The sequence below is a fragment of the Lacerta agilis genome, chromosome 2, assembly GCF_009819535.1.
Source record: "Lacerta agilis isolate rLacAgi1 chromosome 2, rLacAgi1.pri, whole genome shotgun sequence".
NCBI lineage: Eukaryota > Metazoa > Chordata > Lepidosauria > Squamata > Lacertidae > Lacerta > Lacerta agilis.
The window spans coordinates 94,075,429-94,098,963 of NC_046313.1; the positions used below are offsets into that span (position 1 = coordinate 94,075,429).

General features: G+C 43.3%; 1 protein-coding gene across 2 annotated transcripts in view; it reads left to right on the forward strand.

The window, feature by feature from the left end:
• The first annotated feature begins 2,377 nt into the window (after window positions 1-2,377).
• Window positions 2,378-23,535, forward strand: part of TAFA4 (TAFA chemokine like family member 4) — a 122,352-nt gene continuing 101,194 nt past the window's right edge. For both annotated transcript variants that reach the window (XM_033142574.1, XM_033142573.1), the window contains exon 1: window positions 2,378-2,592. The gene's annotated coding sequence lies outside the window, so the exon portion shown is untranslated. The remainder of the gene's footprint in view (window positions 2,593-23,535) is intronic.

Below are 23,535 nucleotides of genomic sequence, written 5' to 3' on the forward strand. Positions count from 1 at the left end.
CTTTCTTGCGGTTTCCTCGGAGCCTCGGCTGCTGGCTGAGCTTTGCCTCCAGCTCCCCTCTACCCGGCGGGCGCAGGTGGCTCTGTCTCCCTGCCTGCCTCCTGGCCCCGGGAGGAGACATAGCCGGTGGCACATAGCGGTTTCCTAATACTGGAGAAAGAGCGCGGCTTTGGATGGGGCCATCGGCGCGCTTGCTTTGCCTCCGGCGGAGCGGCTAGGCTAGATCCCGGCTCTTCTTTGCTGCTGCGCTCCAGGTAAGGTTTGCCGACGCTGCGCTCTCTAGGGCGCACGAGAAAGGATCATTTTCTCTTCCCGCCAGAGGGAAGCGCCAACCTCCGGGGCATCTATCTATCTATCTATCTATCTATCTATCTATTTGGTGGTGGTGGGGCTGTGCAGTGCAGCCGGCCGTTCGTTGCCTTGCTCGGCTTAACCTGTGCAAGGAGCAGTTCCGGCGATGCCGTCCCAGGGCTGGAAAAAAGATCGGACGGAGCCGATGACAGAGAGATCGCCTTCTGCTCAGTTACCCGCTTCCCGCAACCAGGTCCGCTACGCAACCTGCCTCTTCCCGATCCTTAGGTGCCGGGAAGTGGCGATTCGAATCCACGCTCGTGCCGTGGGGGGGGGGGGGCGAGGCGGTGAGGTAGTGAAGCGCGCGTGATGCCAGTGGAAAGCACCAGCAGCAAACGTGTATGCGCGCGCGGGGGGCGTGGAGTGGCGCCCTTAGGTGATCAGACTCTGGACTGAAAGGGTTTTTTTTTTTCCTCCCCCTGTTTAGATGGTTATGTGTATTACGTCGCTTACTTCAAAATGCCCTGCTGCACTTGCAGGCCTTCCGCTAAGTGGGGCTCTGGACTTCTGCCCCCGAAGTGCTGCCCCGACGGCATCGCTATTTGCGCTTGGGCGTAAAAAGAAGGAACTTTTGACGGTTTTTTGAGTCGCGGGAGCGCTCAAACTAGTCTTCAGAGGAAGGGGATGCGAGCAACTTTCACGTTCTGCCTAAGCATAACCGCCTGCCCGTCAGGTAGAGCGCTGCAAACTTGACCTATACGGTATTAAGGCTGTAATCCTGTGCGCGCGCGCGCACGTACTTACCTGGGAGTAAGCCCCATTGAAAAGGGTGAGGCACGTCACGTATTTCCGAGGAAGCACGCACATGGTTGCTCTGTATCCGTTGTTTTCCCTCTCGAGATTCCAGAGATTGAGAGGATTAAATATCTGAGGCGCCGGAGCGCCGACAGGCTTGGTTAGTTTTGGGGACCAGTAGTCTACTCTGTCGGGTGGCGCATTTGGAGACAAAGCTTCATTCAGAAGTTAATTCCACAAAGTTCAGTGGCACTTGCTCTCCAGGCAAGAGCGCGCGTAAAATAGCAATTCCTCCTAGGGGATTGGATAGTTGTTTGTGGGCAGGTGTGACAGGAAGCTACCTCTCTCTCTCTCTCTCTCTCTCTCTCTCTTTCTTTGTGTGTGTGGGTTGTGTTGTGTTGGATTCTGGGGCCAGATGTAGGAAGCCGTGGGGCTTGTTTTAAAACCGATGAGCTTGGAGAGCTGGAGAGCAGAAGCTGGCGAAGCCAGCCACAGCTGAAGTGGACCGCTTTGTGGGAGAGCCTGGCCGAGTCCATGGGCACTGGGAGGCCGGGAGAACGTTTGTGCCTGGGCACTCTGTGAGCCATGTGGCTGGCTAACTGTGATGCCCAGCCAAATCCTGGCTGGCCAGCGCCTCTTCTGTCGTAGGAAGGGTTTAACGCGCGGAGCTCAGCCTGTTTGGAAAGCCAACGCGCCGCATTGCACTAGATCGGAGCGGTGAGACCCGGAGCATGTGCAGAGTGCACTTGATCGCGCAGAACCATTACCGGCCCTCCCACGCGCGGCCGGAATGAGGAACTAAGGTGTTTCCAGTTTACGCAGAGTGCGAGCGCCTTCTGGGGCTGGGCTGGGGGGGGCTGGGAAAATGTTCTCGAGCGCAGCACTTCCGAAAGCGCGGTCGTGTTTGTCCGGGAGGCGCGCGAGCAAAAAAAAACCCCTATCTTCGTTGCCACCTCTCCTGTACAGTTCCTAGTCTGCTCTAGACGGGGGTGTGAAATAAAAGTCTCCTTTGTCCGTTCAGCGGCGAAGCGTGGCAAACCTGTAAAGGAGTGAAGATCCATCAGCGAGAGAGACAGAAAGATGGATGATGCGTCCTCTCTTGTTGGTCGAGATCGGGGTGCCGAGTAACCGGGCAGGCTCTTCCCTTTCCATCCGCTGTCGCCTCCCCCCTCCCCATCGCCGCATACGGTCACATTTCTTGACTGAAACCTGAAACCTATCCAGGGTAAGTGGAGGTGTGAAGGAGGTGCGTCGAGAGGCAAAGACTCCCTCCCCCCCACGAAAGAGTGAAATAAAACTTTTTTTTGGATTCTTCTCTCGCCGCCTGCAGCGCACGAAGTGGGTCTCCTGCTGTGTTATACTCCTTTATCCGCAGACAGCCCCAGCCAAGCGTGGTTAATATGGCTGATCGCAGGAGATAAAGTGCGTGTTCATTCATTTTATCGGCGGACGAAGAACTGTGCTTTAACAGGAGATCGTTTTAGAAATGAAGTACATGAGACGGAGGTGAGTGGAGAGAGTTCCCTTCTGTGTGGGTGCAGAGAGAGAATCCTTCTTCCCGTTTAGTCTTTCCATTTTGTAAGTTAATCACAGCTGAAAAACAAAATAACCCCCCCACCCCTCCGGGCAACTTTTGAGGTGTGTGCACATCAAAACTATAGGAACGTTTTTTTTCTCAAGGGGGAGCGGGGCAAATTGTACTGTGTTGCTGTGAGGATATGTATTAAGGGACAACTTCTGTTAACATAAGGAGCATCTGGAACCACTACTCTCCCCCCCCCTTTATTGTGACAGTGACTGATGTCATCACGCCATTAAAGCCTGCACTGCTACCTGGCCTGCGTGAAATAAATTCTGCATGCATTCGTTGTCATTATTTGCAAACTGTGTATTACAACCCGGGAAGCTTATCCCATGGTGGGAGTAGAATGACTTAAAACGGCAATCTTATGCATACTTACCTGTGAGTAAGCTGTCTAGCTGGAGCAGTGGAAGTGTTGGGAGACAAGAGAGGGTGAGAGAGTGTATGTGTAAACCAGGGCAGCGCGTCAAACTAATTGCTAGAAAGCCCAAGCCACAGATATATAGACCTGATCGGTCCTCACTTTTGTATTAGCAGTCCGGAGTACCCTGACATTAACAGGCTGAATTGTGTGGTGTCCTTTGCTTAACGGTAAGTGCGGGTGTCTGTGGCTGGGAAAGCATTTCCTGTCCATCACACTCCTTAGTTTTCAGGTAGCCAGCTGAGATGTTGTGGGCTGCTTGCTCCCTCCCCCCTCCCCCCGATTCCACATGCTGTAAAAATAAATAACTCACGACAGCGTATTCCCAGTATGCCACTCAATATATTCCAAGGTGCGCACACAGTAATTGCATGCAAACCTTTGCACAGATGTGTTTTCAAATTGCTTTGACATACATTTTCCCTGGCACAAGTTGTATTTGCGTAGCTGGCATTCTCTTCACACACACCCTTGCATGTTTTGATGGGAAGTAACTGAATTCATTTGTTGTTTTTCAAAAAAGAGCATAATGTTTTACTGACATGGTGTAGTCTTCTGGTAAACCTGCGAATATAGAGACCTATGAAAGAGTATTCTTCTCTCTCTCTCTCTCTCTCTCTCACACACACACACACACACACACCAAATCATTCAAGAGAGGAAACAGTTACCCCCTCAACCCAGGGAACAATATGAGTGGGTCCATTGTGGCGACTTATATTTATGATGATAATATTAAGTCTAATTAAGGACAGTAACACAGTGACCATCTGGTCGTTTGCAGTCTGTCTGGTCTTTGTATGAAAAAACAAACAAACATTGTGGCAATCAATTTTAATATTCAAAAAATAGAATCCTGAGTTTTATCATTTTCTATTTGGATTAGCCTTGTTTTGTTACCTCCATGTAAAAGCAGTGGGGGTTGATGCCCATTGAGACTGGTGGAGCAGAATTCAGGGAGGCCAACAGTAGGTGGAACTGGAGTCAATTAGAGGCAAGGCCAGCTAATTCCAGTTTTGTCCTCATCCTTTTCCTTGCTGTAACAGAGCCTAAGTAAGAAGACAGGCAGGTGAGGACATGCTGAGGTTTGGTGGGGCAGCGCCTCATTTGCCCTAATGGACCAGGCCCCACTTTTATGTATAGGCCACGGTGCTTGAAAGAATCCAATTTAGAGATTATTTTGTTTATACAGAACGTAAGTATACTATAATGTACTCCATTCATAACAAGTGCACTGTTACCCTCACTAGAAAAATTGAAATTATGCAAACCTCTTGTTGCAACATGAACTGGCTTCAGGTGCTGAATGTCAAGATTTCTGGAATAGTTGAATTTTCAGAAACAACATCTCCCCCAAATGAGATTCTGGAAAGAAAGATGCTTTTACAAGTGCCGGCCCTCTTAGTGAAGCGCCAGTTCAGGTTTGAAAAACTGCCCATCTCGTTTCCACATGTTGGTTAAGATCCTGCTACTTATGGCAGAAACTCCTATGCCAATACTTTCCTTGAGGAGGCGTGAGTGATGTTGAAACTGCATCCACTGGAGATTGAAAATGCACTTGACATCATTGCCAGCCAATCAAGTGTTTCGGAAACCACACATTTGGTGGTTTTGTTCCACTCCCTGTAATAATTGTGACATCTCAGTTTGTGAACAAGTTCTGAGTGCCATTCCCAGCACCACACTGTTGCCCCCCCACCCACCAAACAAAAATATGTATCTGGCAATTCAGTCCCATTTACATGGAAGTATGTCCTGGGGATTTCTGTACTGCTTCTAAGTCAGTTAAAGTCATTTAATGGTAAACATAGTCCTAAAGGTCATGGGATCCCAAAGGATTGCCTCCTCCCAAATTAACCGGTCACCTTTGGAGATCCACCTCTGATTCCCTTGATGTTAGGTAGATAGTGATCAAAGAGGACCTGCTTAGTTTATATGGCATCCTCAGTGTGGAAAGCCTTCCCAAGATAGGTTAACCTGCAACAGAGTCTGATGTGTCTCCGAGTAAGCCTTTGTGTTTACCCAGCAGAACATCCAGCGGTCCTCAACAGATTTTACTGACTCTTCCTCTTTGATCTGATGCTCTTGTTTTGCTGAGTTAATTCCATGCATTATATTTTGTCACTTTGTATTATGCTACCAAGCCAAGTGTAAGCTCCTTGTATGAATTCATAAGACCCTTAATGGCTTGGGGTCCAGGCTCTCTTAAGGACTGCCTGATTCCTAACATCCATCCCTGATCAATGGATTCTTTGAAGGAGTTTCTGCTAGTGTTTCCCAATGGCTCAGATCCACCAGGAGCTGTGCGCTGAGATCAGACGCTTCCCCCTTCTCTAGGTGCTTTAATGAAGACCTTTCTAGTCTAGCAGGCGTTTTAAGCAAGATGCATCATGCCTAATTTATTGAATTTGTTTTTACTGGTGGTTTTTGTTTGTTTTAAGCAACGTATTTTTTGACTGATGGGTCCCCCCACCTCTCTGCCCAGTTGTTCTGTGAACTGTGTTGTGACCATCTAGGACAAAAAGCTGCCTATAAATATTAAAAATAAATAAATAAATAAATAAATAAATTTGATTTAATCAGCCATATGTTAAGCACCCTTGGTTGTTTTTTTTTTTTTTTAAAAAAAGCTGGAGGGTGGAATACCAATACCTTGGATGGATAGATAGATAGATCAAAAGAAAAAAAAGTTTGGCTAGATCAAAGATTAAGGACAATCATAATTTTCCTTTTGCCACAGTGATTAGTAAAGTGGACCATGTTAAGTAACTGAAGATAAGTACCTGACACCATTTCAGCATCCTCTCTGATTCTGTTTATCCATGCATTTTTGTTTTGGAGCTAATTAAATTGCACCAGTGCTGTCTGAGCTGTCTTATCGAACCTATGTAGTGCAGAAAGGATATTTATAGTGTGGCACACTACGTCAATTTCTGAGTGGTGCGAGATTCCAGGGGTTTCCGGGGTTTGTGCTTCTTTCAGAACGAGGCACAGCGGAGACTGTGGTGTCTTTAGGATATATGGTTCATTTGCACATATATACAACCTCAGCCTAGGATGGAGGGCTTCACAGCATCAACACCCCAAGAGTGTCCTGCCTTTCCAATATCCATATTCCAGCAGAAATCAGGCATGGCTCTCTCTCTTTCTCTCTGCCTTTCCATCCTGCAGCTTTTGTGTCAAGCTTCTAGCTCACATAACTCAACTCACCACTCTGGCCTTTTGTACTTTATTTTTAACTAGCAGACAGTTGAGGGAGGGAGGGAGTCCCACCCATTTGCACCTCGCACAGCGCCACTCCCTTTGTTACCTTAAATACCCATACTGTGTAGCAGGCCCTTACCAGGCTGGCCTGGCTATTTCAGCAATTGAATCCATGCTGGATCCAGGAATTAGAAGGGAGGCTCAGGCATACAGCCTACTCCCTTTGCCAAACTCACAACCAAAGTTTGCTCTGCTGACAATAGTTTTAAAGGCTATTGCTATAGTGAAGGATCACAGTATGCTTTTATTTTCACTGCTTTACTCCAGTTTATTAAAACAAAAATAAAAAATAAAAAAATAAAAATCCTTCCAGTAGCCCCTTAGAGACCAACTAAGTTTGTTCTTGGTATGAGCTTTCGTGTGCAAGCACACTTCTTCAGATAGGATTTTTTATTTTTTTATTTTGTTTTGACTATGGCAGACCAACACGGCTACCTACCTGTATCCAGTTTATTAGTTCACCCTAATATTTATCCTCCCATTCTCCACTATAAATTTGGAAGAAAGCTGGAGAGCAGACATCGAAGGAATGATTCCAAATATCAGCCCAGTTGTGGTGGCCTTGGACATGTTGCTGTCTTCCAGTGAAATAAAGAGGTGGGCTGTCCTCACAAGGTTGATGGAATCATATAATTAATTAGGACCATGAAAGAAGGCTATTGACAAGCTGGAATGTGAGCAGAGCAGGGCAACCAAGGTGATCAAGGGTCTGGAAACCAAGCCTTCTGGGGAACAGTTGAGGAAGTTGGGTATGTTTGGCCTGGAAAAGAGGAGACCAAGAGGAGATAGGATGGCCATCTTCAAATATCTGAAGGGTTGTCACGTGGAGGGTAGAGCAAGCTTGTTTTCCTGCTCTGGAGGGTAGTACCTGAGGCAATGGCTACAAGAAACAAGAGTCTGACTAAACACCAGAAAGAACTTTCTGACAGTAGAGTTGTTTGGCAGTGGAACAGACTCCCACGAGAGGTGGTGGGCTCTCCTTCCTTGGAGGTTTTAAAGCAGAGGTTGTATGGTCATCTGTCATGAATGCTTTAGTTGAGATTTCTGCATTGCAGGGGATTGGACCAGATGACCCTTGGGTCCCTTCCAACTCTGAGATTCTATGATTCTGTATAATTCAGGGATAGGGAACCTGTGGCCCTCTAGATGTTGCTAGACTATAACATTTCCCACTGTGAGGATCTATCTTGCAATGGTTGATGCAGCTTATTTTTTTTTTAAATAATAATTTGTAATCCATTTAGAAACTTGTTTTGTCACTGAGCAGTATATACATTGAATGATAATGGTTCCTGGTCACTGACTATGGTGTCTGGGTCTGATGTGAGCTGGAGTGTAACAACATCTGAACAGGTGGGTAGCCGTGTTGGTCTGCCATAGTTGAAACAAAATAGAAAATTCTTTCCAGTAGCACCTTAGAGACCAACTGAGTTTGTTCTTGGTATGAGCTTTCGTGTGCATGGACACCTCTTCAGATACACTGAAACAGAAGTCATTAGATCCTTAAATATAGTGGGGGAGTGGGGAGGGGTATTACTCAGAAGGGTGGTGGGAATGGGTGATCAGCTGATGGGTGTGGAAAACCTGTTGACGACTCTTAACGGCTGCAATTAGTCTTGCAGGGAAAGGCAAGGGGTGAAATGGCTAAATATAGCTTTGTTATGTATAATGAGATAAGAATCCAATGTCTTTGTTCAGACCAGGTTTCTCCATGGTTTTAAGTTTGGTGATTAGTTGCAATTCAGCCACTTCTCTTTCCAGTCTATTTCTGAAATTTCTTTGTATTAAGACAGCTACTTTGAGATCTTTTATAGAATGTCCTGGGAGATTGAAGTGTTCTCCTACTGGCTTCTCTGTCTTGTGATTCCTGATATGAGATGTAAAGCTTTATTAAAAACAACAAGCAGCGTTCTACTAAGGAAAGGGGAAAAAAGAGCTACATACTCTGAACAAGGTAATACTGCTTTCAACAGTGTGGTGCCCTCTAGATTCTTTGTACTACAATTCCCATAGTGCATGTGCTGGAGAGGCTGATGGGAGTTGAAGTCCAAAACATCTTGAGGGCCCCTTGCTGTTGAAGGCTGAGAGTGTTATACCAGTAGCAGAAGATATTAAAGGGTTGCCTTGCTTCCAAAACTGTTCTAGCAATTATAGTGCAACACTACATTTGCTCAATGCACTAGTACATTTTAAGGCCTGCCCCGATCCCACTCTGAGTTCATAGGAAGAAAGATACTAATGATTTTGCAGGCCACAAATTAAAGCGCATTAGACTATAATCCTATGCATGCTCACTTGGAAGTTAAATATACCTAGAGAATTCACTAAGTGAGAAGAAGACTGTTCTGTCCTCGCCCTCAAACTTTGCAGGGATCTTTTGAAAACATTTACAAACTTACTTCATCTATTCTATTATGAGCTGCCTGGGAGAAGCTCTGGTTTTGAAAAACAGCATTCTATCTACATATTTATTATTTGCATATTTGTTGTTGCTGTTGTTTAGTATAACCTATGGGATCATTAGAATTGTTTAGCATTATTAAAGAGGGGTAATTTTCCATCATGCTTTATGTTGCTGCCAATTTATATATATACTGCCGATTTGTATACTGAAATAAAATGAACCATATGGATGACTGAAATGCTGCCACTGAATTGTCGGAGGGAGAGAGAGAGAGAGAGAGAGAGAGAGAGAATGTATAATTCACTTTGAGTTGACATAAAATGCAAGATGTGCATGTAATGAATTACTTTAAATTAGAAAACAGTAAGCAACTGTTTAGGGAATTAGGAAATATTCAAATAAGTTGAATAGTAATGATCTTTTGATCTATTGTGGCATTTAAAAAAAACGCTTAGAAAATTACAAGGACTCCTGCTGATAAAGAAATCATCAAGAGGATTTAGATTATTATTTTTTTAAAAAAATTAATCGTGGCATACTTTTTTGGTGTTTAGATCTTGTCGTATCAGATTTATGTATCTAATATTGTTGCTTATGATATCCGATTCAGACTGAAGTCCAATGTGTGTATGCATATGGTGGTGCAAGTCTCAGGAAGGCAGTATTGTAGCTCAGTGGCACTTTGGGAAGTCTGGATTAAGCCCTTTCTCCCAGCTGAAAATGTTGCAACTCACTTTGCATTGGTGAGGTAAGCTTTGTAGTTTTAGCAGGTTGTGCATTCTAGAAAGATTAATGGATTAAAGTTCTTTTAAAAAAGCATACAAATGAACTGACCCTTTAGCATTATGAAAATATGGAAGCCGAGAACAAGAAGGGCATGTTATCAGGCATAAGGTTATTGGGGATACATGTGGGGGTTCATTGGATAGAAGTGTTACATCGGGATTTATAGTAGTTCAGGCACAGGCGACTTCAAAATTGGATTACTGCAATGCACTCTTATGTCGGGCTTCCCTTGCACGTGACCCAGAAACTGCTGTTGGCACAGAACGCGACAGGAATGAGACCCTGTGAGCATATAACACCTCTGCTCGGAGAACTGCGCTACTTGCTGATTTTTGCACTTGTAAGAAATCAATATTTTAGTATGGCAACACATACACTTTGGAACTCCCTGCCTAGTGACACCTGGCAGGCACCTCCACTGCAGTCCTTTGGAGGCATGCCTAAAACATTTTTTTTGTTTAGGCAAGCTTATCCAGGCATGCAGATGTAGATGTGTTTTTAATCATTTTTAATTATCTTTAACTGTTTTTACTGACATCTTTAATATTTTTTTGGTAAACCGTTTGGAGGTTTTACTGTAATCAAGCGGTATATAAATTTTGATAATTGTAAGCACCGTGCAATTCATGTATTTTATTTATGTCCAGAGGTTTCCAACGGTGGCCAGGGGTGGGGAACTTCAGGTCTTGGTGCTAAATTTGGTCCCCCTGGGAGGAGAAAACTGCAATAGAAGTATCTTGATGCAATCTAATTAAATAAGTGCAAAAAAAAAGTTGTAAAAGGGAGCACTCCTGTTCTGGATACTCCATTCCATATCTCTTCTCACCATTTCTCCCTTTCCTTGCCCCCTAACAGTCACTCAGCATTCCCGGGACCCTGTATACCCTTAGGATGCTTCCAGACTGTCACTACTGTCAGGTGGAATTCAATCGCAAACCTACAAATTCAGGTTGTACAATTAAAGTTGATTCAGTGCTCTGGTGATGGGAGAAAGTGTGGGAGAACAACTGCTTCACACAAGGTAGTATGTCTCCACACCTGAATCAGAACGAATGTTTGATCAACAGGTCATCTGAGAGTAACCTCAGGCTTCACTGGATTGCTTTGCATTTGCTTCCCCCTTTTAGGGGTCCCCCTCTCAAATAGTTTTTTTGTGCTTTAGCAAATATTGGTGGTTCTCCTGAGTCTGCTGGTACATCGTCCTTTTCTGTGTATTTCCCCATTTTGGCTACAAGACACTCAGAGAATTGAGATAGCAATTAGTAAATAAGTTGCAAAACATTGCATGTATTGACACTGTTGTTGTTTAGTCGTTCAGTTGTGTCCGACTCTTCATGATCCCATGGACCAGAGCACGCCAGGCACTCCTGTCTCTTCCACTGCCTCCCACAGTTTGGTCAGACTCATGTTGGTAGCTGTGAGAACACTGTCCAACCATCTCGTCTTCTGTCGTCCCCTTCTCCTTGTGCCCTCAATCTTTCCCAACATCAGGGTCTTTTCCAGGGAGTCTTCTCTTCTCATGAGGTAGCCAAAGTATTGGAGCCTCAGCTTCAGGATCTGTCCTTCCAGTGAGCACTCAGGCCTGATTTCCTTAAGAATGGATAGTTTTGATCTTTTTGCAGTCCATGGGACTCTCAAGAGTCTCCTCCAGCACCATAATTCAAAAGCATCAATTCTTCGGCGATCAGCCTTCTTTATGGCCCAGCTCTCACTTCCATACATCACTACTGGGAAAGCCATAGCTTTAACTATACGGACTTTGTCGGCAAGGTGACACTAGTAGTAACTTAATTTTCTTCTTGTGTTATAAAGAACAATATATGTATAAAGAACAATGATATTTACAATAGGGATGGGTATTTGAACAGTCTAATGTTGACCGAATGTTGCATTTTAAAAGTATTAATATTATAACAAGGAACATAATCTTCAACAGGTTTGATTTTTTTAAAAAATAATAGATATTTGTCACTGTAAAATGATTACAATAACTTAAAAAAACACATAGTTAATTATTTTATTGTATTTTATTTCCACCCTTTCTGCAAGGAGTTCAGGGTAGCACACACAGCCACTTATTTAATCCTCACAACAAATTTGTTAGGTTGGTTAGACTGGCTTGCGGACCACAAGTTGTGGTTAATGTGTGAACCCAAATACCCTTCCTTAATCATAGCTAAGGAAGCTGCAAAAGCACAAGACAAGTGCAGCAGGAAAATAAGCCAAACTTTGGAGAAATAAACCATGGTTTGTGTGATCCTCTGTGGGATACGTGATTTGTTAAGCAAACCATGGCACAGTGCCTTTGTGGAATTGCGTTCACACAAACAAAGGCAGTTCATGCTGAGGATGTGTCTCACGTGTATACTTTGCATTTGCTTCATGTGCAGGCACCTTTTCCTCAAAAGTTCCAGCAAATCCTTGGGAAGATACTCTAGCATTCTCTTCTGTTTGTAGCTTTGCTTCTCCTTTAAGGCATGCAGACTGTACCATGCTGGACCATTCATGGGCCTAATGCATATTTAGCCTGTTTTATATCCTATACAGTTCTTGAACATAATCCCTTCCAAAAGTCCATTCGACTTCTGAAAACGTTCGAAAACCAAGGTGTGTCTTCTGATTGGCTGCAGGTGCTTCCTGCACTCAATCAGAAGCTGTGTAAGCCGCACTGGGCATTTGGGTTCCAAAGAATGTTTGGAAACTGGAACACTTACTTTCAGGTTTTCAGCGTCCAGGAGCCAAAACATATGAGTACCAAGGCGTTCAAGAACCAAGGTACGACTGTACTTTCCCCTCACTGGGGAAGGTATGATTCAGCCCTCACGTGCTAGTTCACAGAAACAGCTTCCATCTGGCTCCATTGTGGGGCTGTACATGTGAATTGTCCTGACTTGTTGGGAGCTGCTGTAACTGAAGACTTTTGGTTCTAAGCAGGGATGCCAACAGGTTCTGTGGACAAGAGGGAAGTGCTTTAACAAACATACCCCAACACCCTCCTCTATCCAGCTGCTTCTGTTCCGGGAGGGCCCAGATGGGGTTGGTGGTGGTCAACATGCCTCCTGAAGCATTAGAGCTGCCGCCACACTTTGTCCTCTAACTTTCTTCAGAAATGTCTGGTTGACTTGCTTTTTAAAAATGAAAGCTAAGAGTCTGGGCCCCCTGTTGGTATGGGGTCAGTACAGCTGTACCCCTATGTTAGAAGCCCTGGTTCTACATGAATTGCAGTTTGGAAAATGCTCATGGCAGTGAAATATTCTCAAGCTGTGGTCTGAGTCCTGTCCACTAACCATTGGACCCTCCTGAACATGATAGAGTATAAAAGTCTTCCTGTTTGAGCAGGACCTTGCCTGAGTGTCAAGGCCTGCCTGGCTCTGGTGTATTTTTCTGTGTCTCATGGGCTCTGGCACCTCAGCTCTGTCTCAATTTCTGGATCCTATCCTTCTGCTCACTTCTAAGGCTTAGCCTGGATATAGCTGTGGGCTGTTAGCACTGCATATTCCTGTTGGTTATGCCTAGTGCATCATATTCCTGGTGGCTGCTGGAATGCCTGTGGAGACTTGCCTGTATAGAATCAGCCAATGATAGCTCAGTGGGTAGATTATGAGACTCTTAATTTTAGGGTTGTGGGTTTGAGCCCCACGTTTGGCACAAGATTCCTGCATGCAGGGGGCTGGTCTAGATGACCCTCGTAGTCCCTTCCAATTCTTCAATCCTACGATTCTTAATGTGAGAAATTCCTCAAGGGAGGGAATGAACCTGTCTGTCTGACTCTACCTCAAATTGACTTCTACCTCAGCTAGCACCCTAGTTCTGTTTAGATTTCTCTTCAGGCCTAAATTTAGGCCTAAATGTGAGCAGGCACAGGTGTGTAGCCGTGTTGGTCTGCCATAGTCGAAACAAAATAGGTATGTATCCCTGCTTTTCCCTCACAAATTTGAGGATGGAGGGAGCTATTCTTACTGTGAAAGCAGCTCCTAGCAAATCGGGGACTTAATCTCATCTCTTGAGAGCAAACTGGGGACGGGACTTCTCTTCCTGGCAAGGAATATATACGGAAGAAAAAACTCCATTGTCTTAAGCATTTTGTTTGTCCAAAGATTGGTCACTAATGTGGAAGTGAGATGGAATGGGTTTACTAATGAACACATGTTAAAGTGATGAGCTGGAGGAAGACAGATTTGTCTAGCCCTAACTGCCATGTGATTATTTCAGCTGGATATGCCGGGGATTGGACTTGGGGAAATCTCCATATCAGGCATGCGTTCTATAACTGGCTGAGTTATGATCTCTACCCATTTAACTGAAGTCAAGAAATGAAACGCTTCTTTGGAATAATTCACACATTACAACAACAACAACAACAACAACAACAACAACAACAACAACAACAGAACAGATTATGCAGAAAGCCTTGTTGGAAAAGATGAGGAGTGAAATACCGGTACTTCTTTGGAATAATCCACAGAAGAAGAAGAAGAAGAAGAAGAAGAAGAAGAAGAAGAAGAGGAAAACAACAACAACAACAACAACAACAACAACAACAACAACAACAGAACATAGGAGGTGATTCTCCAGAAAGCCTTGTCGGAGAAGTCATAGCAGCTTTCCTTCTGCAATAGAACTAGGGCTGTTCTTTTTTTATAGTCAAGAGTATGGGATGAGAATAGAAAGTCTGAATAAATAAGTTTTAGGAAAAGATTAGATAGGATACATATTTGCAAATGAGTAGAGCGTTTGCAAAAGGAATTAAAACTGGCTCGTTGTTTGTTTGTGCATGGTCCCCGTGTTGCGTTCTGATGGAGTTAATACTTTATACCCATGTAGTTTCAGTCACAGTAGGGGACACTTTTCAATTGGCCCCTTGCTGCTTCTCCAGTAAGGATAATATATTAATAACGTAATTTATTTAGATTTACCTCTTTTAAAAGCATGCACAATAGCTGTGAGCGGTCTAACTACAATGTTCCGTAGTGTAACAATGGGAAAATCTCAGCAGGGTGAGGTGCTAATAATATACACAAAAATTAATTCTGCTTGCCTCAAGCATTAAATAATCGGAGGTAATCGTCAAACTCACTCCCCGTAATACATTTAAAGAAATAATAATAATAATAATAATAATCAAGTTTTTTCTTTCCCCATCTCATTCACAATTCACAGTGTCACTTTTTCCAGTGAATTGTCACATACCTCTCAAAATTTACTAGCATTGTGGGAGTAAACAAAAATGTACCCTGAATAGTCCAAGTTGCATGTGTGAAGGCCAGTGCACTTAAAGGCTAAGACCAGGGAGACCAGGGTTCAAATCCCCAGTCAGCCACAACGCTCACCTTGGTACAGTCACCATCTCTCAGCCTAACCTACCTGACAGAGTTGTGGTGAGTACGAAATATTTGGGAGAGAAGAGTGCATTACAGCTTGAGCTCCTTCAATCAAATGTGTGGCTTTAATACCTAGGCTATAAGGCTGTGTGTGTTACACTCCCTTTGCTTTAAGTTCACACCTTGTTACAGAAAGGGTTGGCCTATCTGCTGTTGGCTCAAGAGGGGTCTGCTGATAGAAGGGATCAATAATCTGATAAAGCCCCTCCCCAGACTCTGTTGTGACTCCTCAGTTTCAGTTGGGGTGAAGATTAGGGTGCCCCTACTTACCTCTCAACATACTGCCTTGCTATCTCTCTTGCTTGCCAGTCTAGCAGTGAGCCAGCTCACCTGTCCCCTCCAGCTCATTCTTGGCCTTGATACACCTCCAGACCACTAGCCCTGGCACTAGGCTCTTGCCCATGGCTCATACTGCAATATACCAGTTAAGCTGCGATCCTGTACACCAGCCTCCCTTAAACCTGGTGCCCTCCAGATGTTTTGGACCACAACTCCCATCATCCCTGGCCACTGACCATGCTGGCTGTGGCTAATGGAAGTTGTAGTCTAAAATATCTGGAGGGTATTTGGTTGGGGAAGAGCAGATCAAGATGCTTTTGCCCAAGTCAAGGGCCACCTGTGTGCTCTAGTGCATACTATGAGGTTCTATCTATGATGACATCTGTATTCACTTCACTGGAGAGGAGCATCTCCATGCATACATGTTTTTGCATGTCTGAGATGCCGGGGATGTTAGCTTTTCCACTGACCTATGGTCCTTTCCCTGAAAGATGTAAGTCTTTTTTGCCTATGTTGTTTATAAAGCGTGCACATATTGATGGCACTACATAAATGGCAACAATAGGAGAATGAGGCCTTCAAGGAATGAAAATCACAAGTGTGGGATTGCAACTTGGAGCTAGTTCCAGCTCTGGGTTTGGCAGGTGCTCTGGCAAGCTGTATATATACTTGCCTGGACCCTGACAACATCTTCAAGTGCTGTTTTGCAGCTCCCCCAATGAGATGAGGTGGGTGGCTACCAAGGAGAGGAGTTGGTCGATGGTGGCACCCCAATTGTGGAAAGCCTTCCCTAGTGTCACGAGAAATGAAAGACTCTAGTAAGGGAGAAGGAAGAACAGAGGAGGGTACTCTGTCTTACTTCAGGTGGCTGAGAGAAGATCTGAGAGATTAGGCCTTATCTAATCTCAAATCTACAAATGTTTTATGTTAATGAAACAACCAGAGAGGTTTGTCTGGTGCTTGTGTGGCAGCAGAAGTCACTCTCACAAGATGTACTGATGACCATAAACGTGGATGGCTTTAAAAAGGATTGGACAACTTAATGGAGGATACCTCCACTGTCAGAGGCAGTATGCCTTTGGGTGCCAGTTGTTGGGAGCTGCAAGTGAGGAGAGCCCAGGCTTCCCATAGGCATTTGTTTGGCCACTGTAAGAACAGGATGGCAGACTAGTTGGGCCTTTGGCCTGATCCAGCAGAGCTCTTCCAATGTTTCTTGCATTGCGGTTTCATTTGTGTTGGGTGAAGACCTTTTATTTTCTTAGGTTCTTCAGTTTCAAAACACGTTTGAATGCTTTTTAGATCTTCTGGTTTTATCCTGGTTTATCCTGACGTTGTTTTTAACTGGTGCTTGATTTTGTGTTCATGTTGCTGTATATATATTTTTAATGGGTTTTGTTTTGTTTTGTTCAAGATCTACATAGGCCAGAGAACTCACTGTAAATGCATGGTAAAAATGCCACAAACAAACAATCAGGTGTGTGTGTAGCTCACTTAATCTCCTTTTGCATCAGGGCTCAATCCCCACCGTTGTCCCAGGAGAAAAAAAAAATGCAAACACCAAACCAAACTCCTGTGTTGCAAACAATGAAGTGAATCGAAAACAGCAACACGTGACCAAACATACAATATGTAATCACAACTTATATGATATCAAAAACAGGACATGAAACTAAGCATATGTAATATAATTCTCATCAACATAAACAATAAAACAGAAATCTGAAAAGTCTCTGAAAAGTCACTGCTGATCATGAATAGAAACAAATAGGGGAAAGTCATCCAATGAAAAACAAAGCATTTCAGCTTGTTTATGTTGATGAGAATTATATTGTATATGCTTAGTTTCATGTCCTGTTTTTGACATCATATAAGTTGTGATTACATATTGTATGTTTGCAATTTGGTCACGTGTTGCTCTGTTTTCGATCCGTCCCAGGAGAAAGACAGAAAGAGGAGATGAGTGAGCTGTCAATGGCAGCTGCTGTTCCTTCTTGATCGCTCCCATTGCTTGCTGCTCTCCTCTGGGCCAGAGAAACGGTGCCATTGAGCAGGTGGCAGTGGCAAGAGGAGCAGTGGTGCGCCCAGGCCATGCAGGTATTCCACAGGGAGATCCCTGCAGAGCTGTCATTGGCCTTCCCTGGGACAAGCTGAATGACAAGCAGATCACGTGCTTCACATTGCCTGTGTGACTGCAGTACATATATGGATTGCGCTAAAGGAGAGAAAGGGCAGCACATGTCTCTCCTCTGACAATTACTTGCAGTCAGGGATGGGGAACCTGCAGCCCTTCAGATTCTGTCTGATTACAACTCCCATTGTCCCTGACCATTGGCCATGGCCAACAACAACTTGACCATCACAAATTCCCCACCATTCCTGCCTCCTCATATTCTTAGTTGCATTTCAATTCATGTCTGAGCAGCAGAGCTGGTTCCACCACAAATTACTTTACTACTCTTAACTATTTTGCTAGGGTTGCCATCAATTACACACCATGCATCAGCCCTGCTGTTTGGCCCTAGAGTTCAGTCACAATGAGGTTCTGCTGTTTGAGTTTTAAAAGAATCCCAGTTTATTGTTTTTAATGGCTCTTTTCCATTTTTGGCTTTAGATTACAAAAAACCCCCCAAACATCTATTTTGATTTCTGTGCCTATTTCTGTCTGTCTTCCTGTGGAAGCAAGTAGAGTTCCAGTTAGCTTTATTTTATTTTTAAAAAAGATGTATTTATATGGAAATTTAAATGAAGATAAAAAGAGAATGCCAGCAAGAGTTAGGCTTATAAAAATGCCGTACTAGGTAGCAGTACCAGGATTTGATCTTGTATACATTGAATCGATACCAAATAATCCACTGATGATGATTAATGGCAATGGGTCAAAATTGTCAACCTATTTCTATTTGGGGTGAGGGGATTCTGACTGCCCTAAGGTTAATAATATTCCTTGGAAACTGGGATCAATTTTGTCCAATAGCTTGGATTTTGCAGATTTTTTTCATTTGCAGAATTAACACTCCTAACACTTCACTGGATTACAGAAACTAGTGGAAATGTATTTTTGCTTTCCTTAGCACCCGAACGACTGCCCATAAGTTGAACACACACATTTCTCTCTTAAATTGGACCTTTGGTGGTGAATAAACTATGAATGCTAAATCTAGTTTGGAACGGTAGCAGATGATGGCTATTTGTAAGAGACTGGCTTTCAGAACATTTCTCTCTGCAAAATAGGATCTTGCCCTTTTGGATTTTCCTCCCTGCCAGATAGAACCAAATTGCTCTATTGGAAATACATTTCCTCCATACAAATAACACATTGCGGATAAAAAGTACTCTGGATTTGTAGAGAATAATCTTGTTTTGCTTATAAGCACTGGCCTCAAGTAAAAGATGTAACAAAGGATGACACACACTTTGAAATTTGCTCCTGGAATTGCTGTTTGCTTATTGTCGAGGAGGTTTAACAAAAGAGTTGCTGTTAGAGAAATGTACTGTATTTCCAGGTGACTTTACTAATAACTAGAGTTTTGCCTGTGTCCGTGGATTCTTTAATTAGCATGCAATGCAATGGATTTTGAAACATTACAACAACTTTGGCTTTATTAATGCCACTAACCCAATGCTAACTGCATTATTGCAAGAAGTCCAAGGGAAGCCGGAGGATACTGAGATGATGTAGTGTCTTAATCCCACAAACAGGAGTTGATTTATTTATTGATAGCGAGGACACCTTCCCGTCAGTTTATAGAATTAACAATTGATCAGTTTGTTAGGTCTAAGTCCTTCATAAGCACAGCATGTTTATTCATTATGGTCATTACCTAGCGGGAAGCAGCTGAGATCACAATTAGCAATGCAAAATGTCAAAGCACGGAGCTATACTTTTAATATTTCAACTTTTTCCCCACTGTTCCACTCATTGCGTGAAGTATATTGATTTGCTCTTTGTACGAATAAGCACGGTTTTTGAGCAAAATGTTTTTATCAGTTTTCAGGCAGAGACATGGCATAATTTGTTTTTCCAAATGCTTTAGCCGATGTAACAAGATGTACGGGTGCAAAACCTTCTCTGCAAATTGTATTAAGCAATGTCTTAGTCAGTGTAAAAATATGTAGATGTGTGAAATTACAGCTGATGCACCAAACCATCAGGGGAGGGAAAGGTGTGTGTGTGTGTGTGTGTGTGTGTGTGTGTGTGTGTGACAGAGAGAGATGGCTTTCCAGCAAATGTATTCATGATTGTTTATTTGTCAATAAATGAAACTCGGTCTAAATCAGCAATGACTTAAAGCTTGGTTTTCTGTTTAAACAAGAGGGTCCTAAGAGATTTCTCTCAGTGCATTTGTCTAATACATTAAAGATGATAAATAGTCATTATGACACCCGTTGAATTGAAAACACACACTCACAAGCATTTTACAAATATGAAAGTTAAGGTCACCCTGAAAAGAAAAGGACACTTAGCAATGGCTAGGGGGGGGGGGAAATCTGCTGAAGAAACCAAGATTCAAAGTTTACTGTTTTTCACAGTTTCTTTTACAAAGCTTAAGTATCCCAAGTGTAAAAACCAGAGCGTATTTTGATGTGCAAATATTGCAGAATCCTATAGGGCACACAGAATGAACATACTGGCTTTTCAAGGAGAGCTATAGATTAGTTTAAAAATGCCTGATCGTACCTCTGTGTACCAAACCTAATGGTTTTTTCTGAAAACTACATTAAGGACAAATGCTGTACTATATTTCATTTAAGAGAATATTTTATTTTATTTGAATATGCCCTTATTAAAGCCAAGAAAGAGCATCATGTTTTAATCATACAAGCCAATATGTAAGCAGAAATACATAATTCAGCCATCTGGTGGGAAAAAAGAGAATATCTTAAAAACAAAACAAAATGACCCAGAATTTTATTAAGGTTTTGTTAATGGCACATTTTTTTATTATGGAACTCCTTATCTTAACTAACAATTGCTGACTTATTGAAGCCATAGAAAATCAAGATAATATTGATTTTCCTTAATAAATGAATAATAGCATTAGTCTTTAGTATGTAGATGAAGACTTTTCCCCCCCAAGCCAAAAGAGGTGGTGTATTAGCTGCTTAATGCAGCAGAACTCCTTAAAGTTTGACCCCAGTTTTTGTATTTTCAAATTGAGTTTTTAGGCATCTACATAATAGGGTTGCTACTTGTTCTGTGGTGCCCCTGCCCCAAGAAAAGCTTTGTACAGCTGCCTTAAATAAAGAGGGATAATATTTCAACTAAATTTAATGTAAAACAATACTGAAATACCTGGTAAATTTTAAATCGGACTGCATGGTACATGTTAATTGGATGCTTCAACATACACATATTGGGTGGTACTCAAGTAGATATTCTCCCCCCCCCTTTTTTTAGCTTCATCGAGTAATACAAGAACTGCTAACTATTACTTTATAACTGGAAAGGTAACTACAGCTACAAACATATACACACTTACCCAGGTGGTAAGACACATTCAGCTTAGGCAGGCTCAGGGCTGGTGCTCAACAGCTATTTCTGATACTTTGTATCATTATGAGTTGTATTTATTGAATTGTATTAATTGTTTAATGGATTTTGTTGTTGTTTTGGTTTTTTTAAATATATATGCAGCATTCAGAATTCACCAGACGCATTTTGCACCTGGCTGTTGGCCACTTGTGACCAGGTGACGATGCCCAGGACATCTCCATCATTTGAAGGTGCATGGCTGGGGATCCTTGGATCTTGACTGTTTTCACATGCTAGCAACACATCCTGTAGAATTCTAACCATTATATTTTTATCTGCACAGTCAGAATGAATTTCAAGAACCAAAAAGTCTTATTGAAAAATGCAACTTTCAAGACGTCTGGCCCCCAAATGGCAACTAGGCAATCTGTTTTGGCTCCTTGGTTTAAGGAGCCATTTGGTGCCTAGCTTATATATCTGAGTTTCTCACATTGTTTATATGCTACTGTGCTTTTGATAGTATTATAGTGTAGAATGTGCAGTATAGATTTGTAATCTTTGTTAACTTTTAATGCTATTGTTATTGTGAGTCTCTTTGAGCTCAAAACATTGCTGGATAAGCGGAATAGAGATACTGTATTAAAATCGAATCAATAAATTAGTGCTGGTGCAACAGGACTTTCACTCCCTCCTCCCCCATGCATGCCCCACCCCACCCCGGAATCAGCTCTGGAAGGTTGGGGGAAGTCCAAGAACAGATTTAGAGGTCGTACAGCAGGAAGAGAGGGAGAGAACCTTCTGTTGCACAAGGTGAAATCCTTGCGCTGATAGAACACTCCTCCTTAATGCTTTTGGTTGAATACAACCCATTGCACACAACCATCATTTGTTGAGCAATAGCATCACATGTGATGGCAAGTACATAGCTGGCTGTAATGATTAATGTAAGGCTTATTGTTCAGAAAGCAGAGTTCATTTCTCTTAAACTGTGCATGATGACTGATATGTAAAGAAAATCCAGTATATTGCATTTTGCATATGTTTGCTCATCATGTGTAAATTATTACGATCCTGCTAGAGTGTGATTATACTGAGTTCTGTTTGTGTTAGATCAGGGGTTGCCAAGGTGGGGCCACCAGCACTTCCAGTTTTGTTGTTGGCATCCATCTGTCTCAGGAGACAGTGGAGGAGTGTGCCTTTGGGGGTGAAGTCAAAACTGTTGGAAGGTTACAGTACCTGCTGTGGCTGTAGAGACTGATATGAGAAAGACATGTTTTGTTGCAGCTGGGGCACATGAGGGCATCTGAATGTGCTGCTACTGATGCTCTGCGCTCCTCCCAGTGGTCATTGCTCCTCTGGTCACTGCTATGGATGCATGGCCTGACTGTCTGTCTCTAGGCACTGCGGTCATCTGCAAAGGTTTCCCACATGGTGGAGTTGATAGGATAGTGACCCTCAAAAAACCCACAAATCCATGAAAGACTGTTTGCTCTTCCTGAACAATTGCAGCTCAGCATCTCCTACATGCCCATGTTTCATTGGATGCCAGGATTGGACACCCACCCCATGCATTCTGAACAAAGGAGTGGTACAAAGTGGTGCCTGGAGTGGGTGATGGGGGGAGGCAATGTGTGGGGAAGACTGCTGCAGGCTATTCCACCTGCCTTGCCCCACCCCTCTGCCCATATTAATTGTTATTTAAATCCATATTCTTGCTCCCTTTTAATGTTTTTATGGGCAATAATCTGTTGCATTTTTGACAGGAAAATGAATGTATTTCAATACATTTGCATTGGTAACTGCTTTGTTACTTGCCTTGCTTGTGAGCTGCTTTGGGGACCTTCTCTGGCCAAAAGGTAGCATGTAAATAAATAATAACATAACAAGCACAACACGTGCTTGAATTGTGTAAGCTATGGAGCCAGTTGTTGAGCCGAACGCTGTCAGCCCCACATTTCATCAGTGCTTCCGTGAGAGGTTGCAGAGTGCTCATTCTAATAGTTGGAAATCCACTTCATGCTTTCTTAGTCGTTCCAACACACTGTAATCTAGAGCAGTCCCAGCCCAGGTTTTATTTCACACTCAGGCTCTTTCTAGCTCTCTTCCCAAGCTAGACCTGACCAGGCAGCCATTAAGTACTTGCCTCAAAATAAAGCATTTCCCTGCATCCCTGAAGGCTCTCGTGCTTTCTCTAGGGTTGCCCCTTCAGACTTGGTTGAGACGAGGGCAGGAGCTGACAGACCAACTGTTTATGGGTTGTTCTCTCACACCTCCTTTCCTTGTGCAGCTCCTTCACTGGGAACAAAACACAGCCCACCGTATCTGCCAGTAATGGCCACAGCAGCCAGCGGGCAGCAAACTCTTGCTGTTGGCTCTGCTTCTGTCGCAGCCTGCCAGGCACGGGTACCTGCCCAAGTACCAGAAATTTGAAATTGAGAACTGGCAACTGCAGGCTTCTATGTACCTCATTAGGTATTATTATTATTATTATTATTATTATTATTATTATTATTATTATTTACAGGGCTGGCCCAATAAATGTTGGTGCTTGGTGCAAAGCAAAGCTGACCAAACTGGCAGTCAAATCTAATTTCAGCACTGGAGGACTGGACAGCGTCTCCCGCAGCTGCTGGGGAAAGTAGGTCAGGTTGGGTGGCACACACAGTTTTGTCCTCTGACACCTCATGAACCTCCACATCTGCCTAACTCTGCCTAATGCTAGGGCTGGCCCCCAATGTCTACATTTTGCACCCCTCTTTTCCTCCCAGTAGCTCAGGCGGCACACACAGGACTGGGTGGTGCCAAACTACTACTGTCATTATAACGGCATTGCCGACACATATTGGGATTGTGTGTGGG